Source organism: Capricornis sumatraensis, chromosome 20, assembly GCF_032405125.1.
Source record: "Capricornis sumatraensis isolate serow.1 chromosome 20, serow.2, whole genome shotgun sequence".
Classification (NCBI taxonomy): domain Eukaryota; kingdom Metazoa; phylum Chordata; class Mammalia; order Artiodactyla; family Bovidae; genus Capricornis; species Capricornis sumatraensis.
The window spans coordinates 66,057,722-66,069,223 of NC_091088.1; the positions used below are offsets into that span (position 1 = coordinate 66,057,722).

The window sequence follows — 11,502 nt, forward strand, 5'->3', positions numbered from 1 at the left end:
TTAAAAGACGTTTACTCCTTGGAAGGAAAGCTATGACAACGTAGACAGCATATTAAAAAGCAGAGACATTACTCTGTCAACAAAGGTCCGTCTAATCAAGGCTATGGTTTTCCCAGTAGTCATGTATGGATGTGAGAGTTGGACTATAAAGAAAGCTGAGAGCCAAAGAATTGATGCTTTTGAACTGTGGTGTTGGAGAAGACTCTTGAGAGTCCCTTGGACTGCACGAAGATCCAACCAGTCTGTCCTAAAGGAAATCAGTCCTGGGTGTTCATTGGAAGGACTGATGTTGAAGCTGAAACTCCAATACTTTGGCCACCTGATACAGAGAGCTGACTCATTTGAAAAGATCTCGATGCTGGGAAAGATTGAGGGCAGGAGGAAAAGGGGACAACAGAGGATGAGATGGCTGGATGGCATCACCAACTCAATGGACATGGGTTTGGGTGAACTCAGGGATTTGGTGATGGACAGGGAGGCCTAGCGTCCTGTGGTTCATGGGGTCGCAAAGAGTCGGACACGACCGAGTGACTGAACTGAACTGAACCTGTATTCTTGTGTGAAAAGTTCCATGGACAGAGAAGCCTGGAGGGCTACAGTCCGTGGGGTCGCAAAGAGTTGGACACGACTGAGATACGGAGTATGCACAGCTGAGAGCAAAGCCTTTTCAAAACCCAAGGCCCCCAGGTGATTCCCACCAAGCAGTCATCCCGCAGCTCCCCTCCCCTCCTTCAAGGGCACAGCACAGGCCACACCCATCCTAGAAGGAGCCTCTCCCCAGGGAATCAGGCTGACATTCTTTGTTTCTAGAAGTTCCCGCCCTAACTCCTCCCTTTCTGAGGTCTCCTGAGTGCTGAGTGTGAGGCTGCAGCTCCGGGCTCCTAAATGCGGGTCTTCCTCCTGCGTTATTTCAGAAACCCTCAGAGCCTGGGTCTGGTAGCCCAGCTGGCGAGTCCATTATTGCCTCTCATGAACTGTTCTGCGGTCTGCTCTCTGTAACGCAAGAAGAAAGGAGAAGAACTCGCAGGGGTGGTCTGCAACGAGTGTGCAGGAAAGGTGAGCACCAAACCCAGGATGTGATTAGCATATCAAGTTAGTCTTGATTACCTACTACGAGAACACAGAAAGTCAGAAAAGGGTGAGAGAACCAAGAAAACTTTTTCTTCTTGTTCACTGCAGCAGTTGCAGGTTTAAGAGTTGTGTTGTTGCATTTGAAGGTATTTTCTCAACATGTAGTTATGAGTTTGCAACATAATATCCCCAGAGAAGACACAGAGCAGGAGGAAGAAGAGGAGGAAATGGCAGCTTCTCAGGTAATTGTCCTGTCCCTGGTCTGGGGCTGTGTCTGCTTTTCCTTCTGAAATGCCTGGACTGAGAATCCACAAACCTTTAGTTCTCTGCTTCTAATTTTTCTGCCTGGGGTGTCTGTTATCAAAGCCTTATTTTCTCTTTTCTTTTAATAGTGAAGCCAGTCTCCTTAGACTATTTCTCCCTTGTGTCCCAGAGCCTTTTCTCCATTGTTTGTATCCCAGCTCTCTAGAGAGAGTGATGCATTCCCAACGTGAATTAGTGACTTTCAACTGGTGAATGTATTCCCTTGGTGAGAGATCAATTTGGAGAGGCACTGGTATCTGAGATTCCCACTGGGATGTAGTTCAGTGTTGGGATCTTAGAGAAGCAGGGGAAATGCATTGATGAGTTTATGTCTGGATGCAACTCAGTTCTTTAGAACAGGAGTAAGAAAATGTTCTTATAAGTAGAATGAACTCAGCAGTCCAGAATTTTTCAGAAATGAAAAAAGTAGCAGACACTGCCCTCTCTATCTATAAGAAACAATGGCTGCTAAACGTATTATTAGGTTACAGATCATGGGAGGTAAATATGAAGTGAAATTTGCTTAAAACTGACATCTTTTCACCATAGGTTCAGATCATGGATTTCATAATATTGCCAAAATATCCGGTGGTAATAGTGCATTTTTCTTTGTGCTTTTTACCCCATGACCTCAGATGTTCACTGGTTTAGATGTTTGTGTGAGATTCCCATGCTATGAAGTTCTTTTTTTTTTTTTTTCTGTCTGTCTTGAACAAGAGTCTTGGAAAGAAACACTGAGGGATGTATCTAACTATCACAGTTAGTGGGGAAACTCAGTATCTTTTTAGTTTCTCTCTGGTTTGGAAAATGAACACTGTTGGCTAAAACCAATGCACAACTTGATAGCTGCGAATCAAGCTTTATCTAGGGCAAAATGAGGACTGCAGCCCTGGAGACAGCACCTCAAAGAGCTCTGAGAGACTGCTTTATGGTGGCAGTGGGGAAAGTCAGTCTTTATAAGATTTTGGTGAAGGGGTGCTTTGCTGAAAGTTTTCGCTTTTGTCTCAGGTTAAAAGGGTTTGTTAACAAAATAAATCACTTGTTACATACAAATAAATAATACAGATATTTACTTAAAAATTGCCAAACTGACTTTCAATATACTAACATTAAAAGAAAAGAGAAGTAAAAGCAATAGAGGATACATCACCGAATTGGCTTCTGACCAACATCCAGACTCAGAACAGCACTGGGAAGTCCCAGGACACAGCACATCTGGAGTCTCAATGGGGAAAAGGTCCCAAGCAGAGCTTCTGCTCATTGGGTGAGACTTCAAACTCTGCATTTCGGGTCTGGTTTATAATCCCAGGAGGGATACAAACTGATAACTTCACCAATCTGTGACCAAATTGCAAGCCTGGTTCTATGTTAAAGCTGTTTGTTTTGTCTTGTAAAACTTGGAATGTTGCTAAGCCTGGGGTTCGGTTGGCTGGGCCCCCCAATGTCTCAACAATCTCAAGATTTCTCCCCCATCTTATCTCTGGTGCTGTAAGTCTTGCACTCACCGCAGGCAGTCACTTAGTCGCTTTCAGTCAGGGCAGTGTCCAGGCAGGTTAGAAGCAAGGTCAGAGGCCTGCTCGGCTTTGTCTCTGAAGCCTAAACCAGACTATTCATTTCATTTCCCTAACAAGGGGGAGTTCAGTGCAGTCAAGCTCTTACTTTACAAAAGGTTTTCTGCCAGTCGTGGGGAGCTGGTGTCACCATTTAGTGATTTTCTAGATATAAAGAGATGCAAGGGTTTGGATCATGAAATCAGTTCCTGACAAGACCTGTTCCACTAGATTCCCTGGAGTAGAGTGCCTCAATCCACCCTGAACTCCCTCTGGGGAGAGTTGACAGCTGCAGGGACCATAGGGCTCATTCTCCCCAGAGGCAGATGGCAAATGCCCTTGTTGTTCAGTTGCTGGCAATGCTCTTGACAAGTGCCAATTTGTAGTTGACAACATTCACGTGTGTTTAGTAGAGATGCTGGGTTTTGGGAGGGAGGGTTTTCATTACTCAGATCCAGGTCTGATCATTTCCAGTACACTCCATGCTCACATCACACATATAGTCTCATTACATTTTTGAATTTTCCAGAATGTTTACAAGAATCATGTTAGTGCTAATCTATGTTCAGCTGTGCTAAATTTTAAAATATAGCTCTGTGCAAATGATACATATTTTCAGGAAATTAAAAAATTCAGAACCAGAGCTCTATTTTATATCATTGTGTATGTCTGCATCCTAGTCTATTTTTAAAAATTAATAATATCACCCTCAAATACTAATGCACATTCTTAATCAGTTAAAAATTATACTGATTTTATTGACATGACAGTTTTTCTCTGTTACTAAGTATATAGGCCCGTTTTAGTTTATGTTTATGTGCAAGAACATGTTGATATGATTTGATCTATTTTTTTCTTTGAAGAGTCCCTCAGAAGGGAATCATGATCCACTCCAGTATTCTTGTCTGGAGAATTCCATGGACAGAGGAGCCTGGCAGGCTACAGTCCATGAGGTTACAATGAATAGGACAAGACTGAGTGACTAACACTTTCTTATTTACAAATATTATCAAATATTATTTACAAATATAGAAATTTCTATAAGTTTTCATTAGAGTTGTCTCTGTGTATTTTTCTATTTTATTAAAGTCTAGAGTCCATAAATTGAAGTAAAATTTTAAGCTCTGCCATGTACAGAATGTTTGTTAAAATATGTGCCAAAAGGTGTGTCAGCAGCATTATTGATTTTACAATATTTCTGTTGCACATTCAAGACTTCTAAAATTGTCAGAAAGATATATAATATATACTAAAATTAAAATGATTCTTACTGCCAAGGTTACTATCCTATTAGACTGTAAAATCATTAAAACGCTTGAAGTTTAAAGTTAAGTATGAATTCTTCCCTTACTTTCCACTTTGTTCCTGTTCAAAAATGGTCATTAATGGAACAGAGTTTTCAACACTGCTAGTTAAAATAAACTTGTCAAAAATGGGCCACATATGTCCCACTCCATACTCTTGGATCAGAGTACGCTTTTTAAAAATATTTCCTGTTTCTTTGATAAGCAATTTATCCCGTGTCACATGAGTAAAACACTAAAAAAATAAATATGCCAATGTTGATCTGATTATTTTACAATTTTTCTTCCAGATCAGAATAGTTTCTGTAGTGATTTGTGGATCATATCTCATCCTCTTCTCTTGGGGTTAGAAATATGGTAGAAAATATTATATTAAATTATATTATTGTGTAATACCGGCCACTCTCCTAGATCAAAACCAGGTCTCTGAACTTGCTGTTTTCATCTTGGGTCACATTAGGAAGTCTTTTCGGAGAAGGCAATGGCAACCCACTCCATTACTCTTGCCTGGAAAATCCCATGGACAGAGGAGCCTGGTAGGCTGCAGTCCATGGGGTCCCTGTGAATCGGACACGACTGAGCGGCTTTGCTTTCACTTTTCACTTTCATGCATTGGAGAAGGAAATGGCAACCCACTCCAGTGTTCTTGCCTGAAGAATCCCAGGGACAGGGGAGCCTGATGGGCTGCCGTCTATGGGGTCGCACAGAGTCGGACACGACTGAAGCGACTTAGCAGCAGCAGCAGCAGGAAGTCTTCCCGCAGCCATATGACACATGTACTTTGTATTTCAGGGACAGCTGAGGTTCCAGGATGTGGCCATAGATTTCACTCTAGAGGAGTGGGAGTGCCTGGACCTCGGTCAGCGGGAACTGTACAGGGACGTGATGTTAGAGAATTACGGAAACCTGGCCTCCTTGGGTGAGGATAACTCTCTTCCAGAATCCCTTATCTACCCACATGGTTTTGGTCCCTTCATTTGTAGAATGTCTCCTGGAATCTTCTGCTTCTTATAATAGAGTTTCAGATCCCTGCATTTTAGGGGAAAATGGGAATCTGTGAGTTTAGAAAGAAGACTTCATGATGGTTATGAGTGTAACCTTTTTCTTCCTTGATGTAATCTGCCACCTTTTAGGTTAGTGGCAATTCTGTAAGTTTTGTAGTATAAAAGGGTGTCACTTTCCTTTTCAAATCAGATTTCTACTACTTACTTTTACCTTAGTAGTACTTCACTAGAATCTCAGATCTGTTCTTTAATGTATTTGTTAGTGTTGTAAATGTCCTTTCAATAAAATATTTGGGAAAATCACTCTCTAGGCTGTATTAACAGTCCACCATGCGTTCTCTTCATGCATGAATACATATTGGATTAGAAACTGATGAAACTCTAGCAAAACAAATATTCCTTTCTCTGATGAATAGGTCTCGTAGTCTCTAAGCCGGACCTGGTCACCTTTCTGGAGAAAATGCGGGATCCTCAGGATGTAAGGGGAATAGAGACAACAGCAATACACCCAGGTATGTCTGAATGGATGGAGCAGATGATTCAGGTGAGAGGTCCAAGCATCAGAGAGGAATCTATCCTTTGTGTATGGTTTCAGAAGATCTGCTTCAGTGGATATGATTTTGGGGAAGTCTGATTATATTTCTGTTGCTGTCATAGACGGATATCTCCTGCCCTATTCTATCTCTTTAATCAATCATGAATTCATCTCCAGTGGTTACTTTTCTCATTCACAGTGAGAATTAAAATTCTCTTCTTGGCCTGTGACAACCTGCATGAGCTGGCTGCTCTTCCATTTCTTGGGGATCCTGGGAAAACTGTGCCCATTTCTGAGTAACTCTATGATGCTCCTTTTAAAGTTGTTTCCACTTCTAGACAAAAGTGTGTGAGTGGAGTTGTAGACAAACTGTTAAAGTTGTAGGAATACTGGGGACAGATTTTTTTTTCTTCTGATTTATAATTTCTAAAACACTGGAAGCTACAAATATCAACTTATAAGTTTTAAACTCAAGTCATTTCTTCACTGCATCAGTCAAAACCTCCCTAAAATGAAAGAACGCAAATCTCAGGGTTACTTCAAAGTTTCTTTTTTCTTTATATGAATTCATGTTAAATATATTAAGTATATCTATCCCAATTCCTCAATGCTAAAATACTTGAATATAGTCAATTACCTCAAAGAATGTTAAAATAAATTGGCATAAGAGATTCGAACATTTTCCACCATATTTTTAATGGTTGTTAAACTATTAGAATTTTTAGATAATATAAGGAAATCCTTCAAAAATGACCTTATTGGAGTATAGCTGTTTTACAATGCTGTGCTACTGAATAGCAAAGAGAATCAGTTATACACATGTATGTATATCCACTACATATCCACTCTTTTTTGATTACCTCTCGTTTAGGTCGCCATAGATCACTAGGTCGAGTTTCCTGTGTTCTCCTCATATCTTTAAAGTCTTCGTATGTAATTTCTGAAGAATGACTACTTTATTCATTTATCTTGTTTGTTATCAGTTTCCCTGGACTTTATCCCACATGTCCTCACTTTCTGATGAGTTCTCTGTCAATATCAGTTATGACTTATAGATTTAAACATCCAATAGAACATTCTCAAATAAAAACCTGTGTGATAAGAAGTAGAGCCCAGCGAGAGCCCTTCCTGGAGCCTGGCAAGGAGGGGCTGGCACAGGAGAGAGGCTGCAATGGTGGGTCTTCCCTTTGGACACCACTCACCAATGGCGCTCTGCACTATAGAGGTACAGGCTTCCTCCACAAGCATCCTGTTTGCAGAGCTCCTCCCTCCCTCCTGTCCCCTCAGGGTGTCTCCTCACAGACAACCACAGTCCTCTGCCTGGGTCTGCTCTCCAAACCCCACATTCCAGCACCCAGCCCTTGTCTGCAGCGGTGGACACCCTCTCAGGCTGGGTGGGCAGGGCTGGGGTCAGCACACTGTCCTGCTGCCACAGACTGTTGCCGTGTTCTCTTCCCACAGAGAATGAGGCTCCTCTTCTACCCCAACTGAGCTCCCATCCCGTCCCAGTGATGGGCTTCCCCGGATGTCAACCTCTCCTCTCTTCAGTTCCCCCACTAGGATTGGAGGTCCCATACTGCCTCTTCCATTTCCTTCTTCTTTCTTTTGTCCTACCTGGCTAAGCAGGAAACTTTCTTGTCCTTTGAGGTGTCCAAGATCCTCTGTTAGTGTTCAGCTGGGCTCTGTGAGAGTTGTCCCATTTGCACATGTATTCTTGATGCATCTGTAGAGAGATGAACTCCATGTCTTCCTAATCCTCTGCCATTTTGATATTTCTGTCTCTATTTTATCCTTAATCTAGTGAAGGGTTCATCAATGTCATGTAAATATTTAAGGATGTTCACTGAAAATACCAAGTAAAATGACTTGTTATTTGGTATCTTTCAGCTGTGTCTTCTTAGGACACCCAGGGTTTGAGGCCAAAGAATCCAGGGTTAGAAGATGTATTCCCAAAAGCAAACCTAGAAATAAATGAAAGATTTCACCTTGGCAACTTACATTTAATGAAAGACTGGGAATATACAAGGGCATGTGAAATACAGAGAGGATGTTTGCAAGGACATAAGGAAATTGAGATAGTTTCGCATAATACAGATATGACTGCCAAAAAAAAAAAGTACTATGAGTCAGTTTGGGAAAAACACCAATTTCAGGCATCAATATCTGCAGAGAGTGCATGTTTTTAAGCAAAGACCCACATCGTTTTTGAAATATACATATTCTCTGAAAGGAAATGTCTCAAATCTGGAAAGGTATCCAGTCTATACTGAAAATACTCATTCAAACTATTCTGAACATAGGCTTCGATTAAACATAAATTCAAACATGTCTGAAAACTAGATATTTAAAAATCAGGGGGAAAACTCCCAATATAAGCAGTTTGAGAGATCGGTAAGCAAGGGTCATTAGTCTTCCAACAACAGGTTTTTCTCTCTGTTCCAGTATTTGTAATGTTGATAATAATACAAGATACTTAATCCAACCACCATAGTTCAATACATATTGTGATATGGTTAATATGGAACAACTTTTCATGTGTACTAAAATAGGTCAGGCCTTAAGTAAGAGCTCCACCCCCAATAATTACAAGAGTATTTGTGATGGAGTGAGACGCTATGCATGCAATGACACTGGGCATAAGTTTGAACAAGTCTCAAACCTGAACAAATATCAGGGACCTCAATGTTCACACAAGGTTTTTAAAAGTAATAAATTTAGGAATATCTTTTATCAATGAACGCATCTATATATAGTGGAGAAGGCAATGGCAACCCACTCCACTACTCTTGCCTGGAAAATCCCATGGATGGAGGAGCCTGGTAGGCTGCGGTCCATGGGGTCGCTAAGAGTCGGACACAACTGAGTGACTTCACTTCACTTCACATCTTTATATAAGAGTATTCATATCGGAGAGCAGACTTATAATTGTAATGAATATGATAACGTTTCTTTTTTTTCTTGTTTTTTTTTTTTGAGATTAAAAAAATTTTAATCCAGTTCAAATCAGTGTGTGGTTCATTTCCGCTCCTTCACTGCTGAACCTGGGGGCTGAGTTTGCTTCGGCTTTCCTGCCTTGTGGCCCGTGATGACCAAGGTGTAAAGGTATCTGCTGCATCGAACTGGAAGCTTCATATTATCCTTATTTTTCTTGATCTTGACAGATTTGGCGTCCTTTCGCCCAGCTGTGAGCCGATTGTCCTCGATCTCCTCAGTTTTGCAAGGCATGGCGACCATGCGTGGAGATTGCAAGAGGAGCAGCAGGAGAGAATTACTTGGAGCACTCCGGAAAGTTTCTGATCCGTCTTCAGATCTTACTCGACAGCAGAGGATTCAGAATCCACGGAAAGAGGACAAGTGTGACATATGTGGGAAAGTCTTTACTTACTCATCCAATCTAACGAGACATAGGAAAATCCATTCAGGAAGGAGACCTTTCAAATGTACAGAGTGTGGTAAAGGCTTTATGCGTGGCACTGATCTTACCCAACATCAACGAATCCATACTGGCCAGAAACCTTATAAATGTAAGGTATGTGACAAAGCCTTTAACGGTAGCTCAAGTCTTACTAGACATCAGCGAGTTCACACTGAAGAGAAGCCTTATAAATGTACACAGTGTGGCAAAGCCTTTAAACAGAACTCACGTCTTAATCATCATCAGCGACTTCATACTGGGAAGTCCGACCAGTTTAACAAATGCAGTGAAGTCGTTACTTGCTGTTCAAGTCTTACTGAACATCAGGTAATTCATTCTAGAGAAAAGGCTTATAAATGTAAGGATTGTGGCAAAAGATTTATCAAAATTACGAGCCTTATTCCACATCGCCGAATCCATACTGGAGAGAAACCTTATAAATGTAAGGAATGTGGCAAAGCCTTTACCCAAAGTTCAAGCCTTACTCAACATCAGCGAATTCATACCGGAGAGAAACCTTATACATGTAAAGAATGTGGCAAAGCCTTTCGTCAGAGCTCAAGTTTTCATAAACATCAGAGAATTCATACTGAAAAGAAACCCTACAAATGAAAGGAATGTGGTAAAGGCTTTAATCAGAGTGGTCATCTCACTAGACATTTGAGAGTACACCCTAGTAATGAAACAAGTGATGGAAGAGATTTGTCCTAAATATACACAAGAAAACATGAGAGTTTATACAAGAAACACATGGGAACGATGTAATAAATATGTAGAAAAGTATTTAATCAAAACTCAAATCTAAGTAAATATCAGAGACGGCTTACTAGGAAGCATTTCATCAATCCTGTTTTCTGAAGTTACTCTGAAGGAGAATTACTGCAGAGAGTAATCTGTAGTTAAAACATGTAGAAAATTGGTATGTTAGTATGGATCATGAGATGAACGGTTGGTGTTTAAGAAGTTGCAGTTATTAGCACTGTGTCCTTGTTTAGACTGACATGATTTGAGATTATTTGAAAACCAAAATGAATGTAATTCAACTCTCAAATACTCCATGCTAGGCTTTGTTTCTAGTGTGTATTCAAACTTTTTCTGATGGTTGCTACCTCAAAGATGAGAGAAGCCCTTCTATATTGTGTTGGAACCATTTATATCTAATCTCCATTAGAAGATTAAAGACACAGTAATGTAAAATGTACAATGGACATCTAAATGGAGGTGTTTGTCACTGATGTCAAATATCCCTGTAGGTCATGTCATGTAAGTGACGATGGACTCTTTCCATGTATTAAAGTAAGACAGAGGTTTGTTCTAAATTTTCAGTAGTTATATCACTTGATTTGTAAGAACTCAGTGATGCTTAACTAAAATATTGACGTATCTATAATATCAACAGAAGTCATGGATATTAGTTGACAACACTGAAATAAAAACATCTTCTGTGATAACCTAGAAATGTATGGGAAACCCTGAAAAAATCATATAATTAGGGTTTGTCAATTTACTAAGTGATTCCTAGCCTCTGTTTTGTAAACCATAGAAATCACAATTCTCAGGTCATTGTATCAGAGAAATAAATATCTTTCTCTACGCTTGTAATTTGTATTTTAATCAAGGATCACACAGTGGGTTGTAAAAGGTTTTATTTCAACTGTGTGTTAAATATGCGAATTAATAAAAGTGAATAGCTTTTAGTATTTTGGTTGATTGTAATGAATTTAGTGTTAACCCACCACCACCACCATTAACCTCTCCCACCTTTTTTAAGGTTGTAGAGAAGAGACCGTAACAAACTATTTGGTAGCAGAGAGAGATGCCATCTGTAGAAATTAGTTCCTTACTGGCTTTAAACCTCTAATAACTTCAGATATTTTCCACCATTTCTATGTTGTATCTACTCTCTCATTTTGTAACTACTTGGACATTGTGATGGTTCTAATAAGAAGGACCATACAGAGTACTGTTGAGAGCTTCCCTGACTGCCCCGTGCTGTTGCTGCCTCAGCATCTGTCTGGGGAGCAGGCAGCCTGCAGGTCCTTGAACTCACACCAGCCAGTCCTGTGAGCACCTCCACTAGGTGACCCCCTTCCTTGAGATCAGCAGTCTTGCTGAACCCCAGGGTCTACTTCACAGGCCCCCCCTTCAATGACACCCTCAAAGCTCACCAGAATCCTGCTTCTCTGGTTTGAATGGACCCATCCACGCCCAACCTGGGGAGCCCACAGCACTTCACCCAGGGTCACTTAGAAAGGCCTGAACCCCAAGTACTGGAGCTTTCTCTACCTGGTTCTAGGCTGACCTCTCAGAAATTCCTACC

At 40.7% G+C, this 11,502-nt stretch overlaps 3 pseudogenes; 1 reads left to right on the forward strand and 2 right to left on the reverse strand.

Moving 5' to 3' along the window:
- LOC138096928 (zinc finger protein 91-like) overlaps positions 1-11,502 on the reverse strand; it is a 112,823-nt pseudogene that overhangs the window by 49,833 nt on the left and 51,488 nt on the right.
- LOC138096122 (zinc finger protein 708-like) lies at positions 1,231-9,893 on the forward strand (annotated as a pseudogene).
- Positions 8,783-8,992, reverse strand: LOC138097212 (large ribosomal subunit protein eL38 pseudogene; annotated as a pseudogene).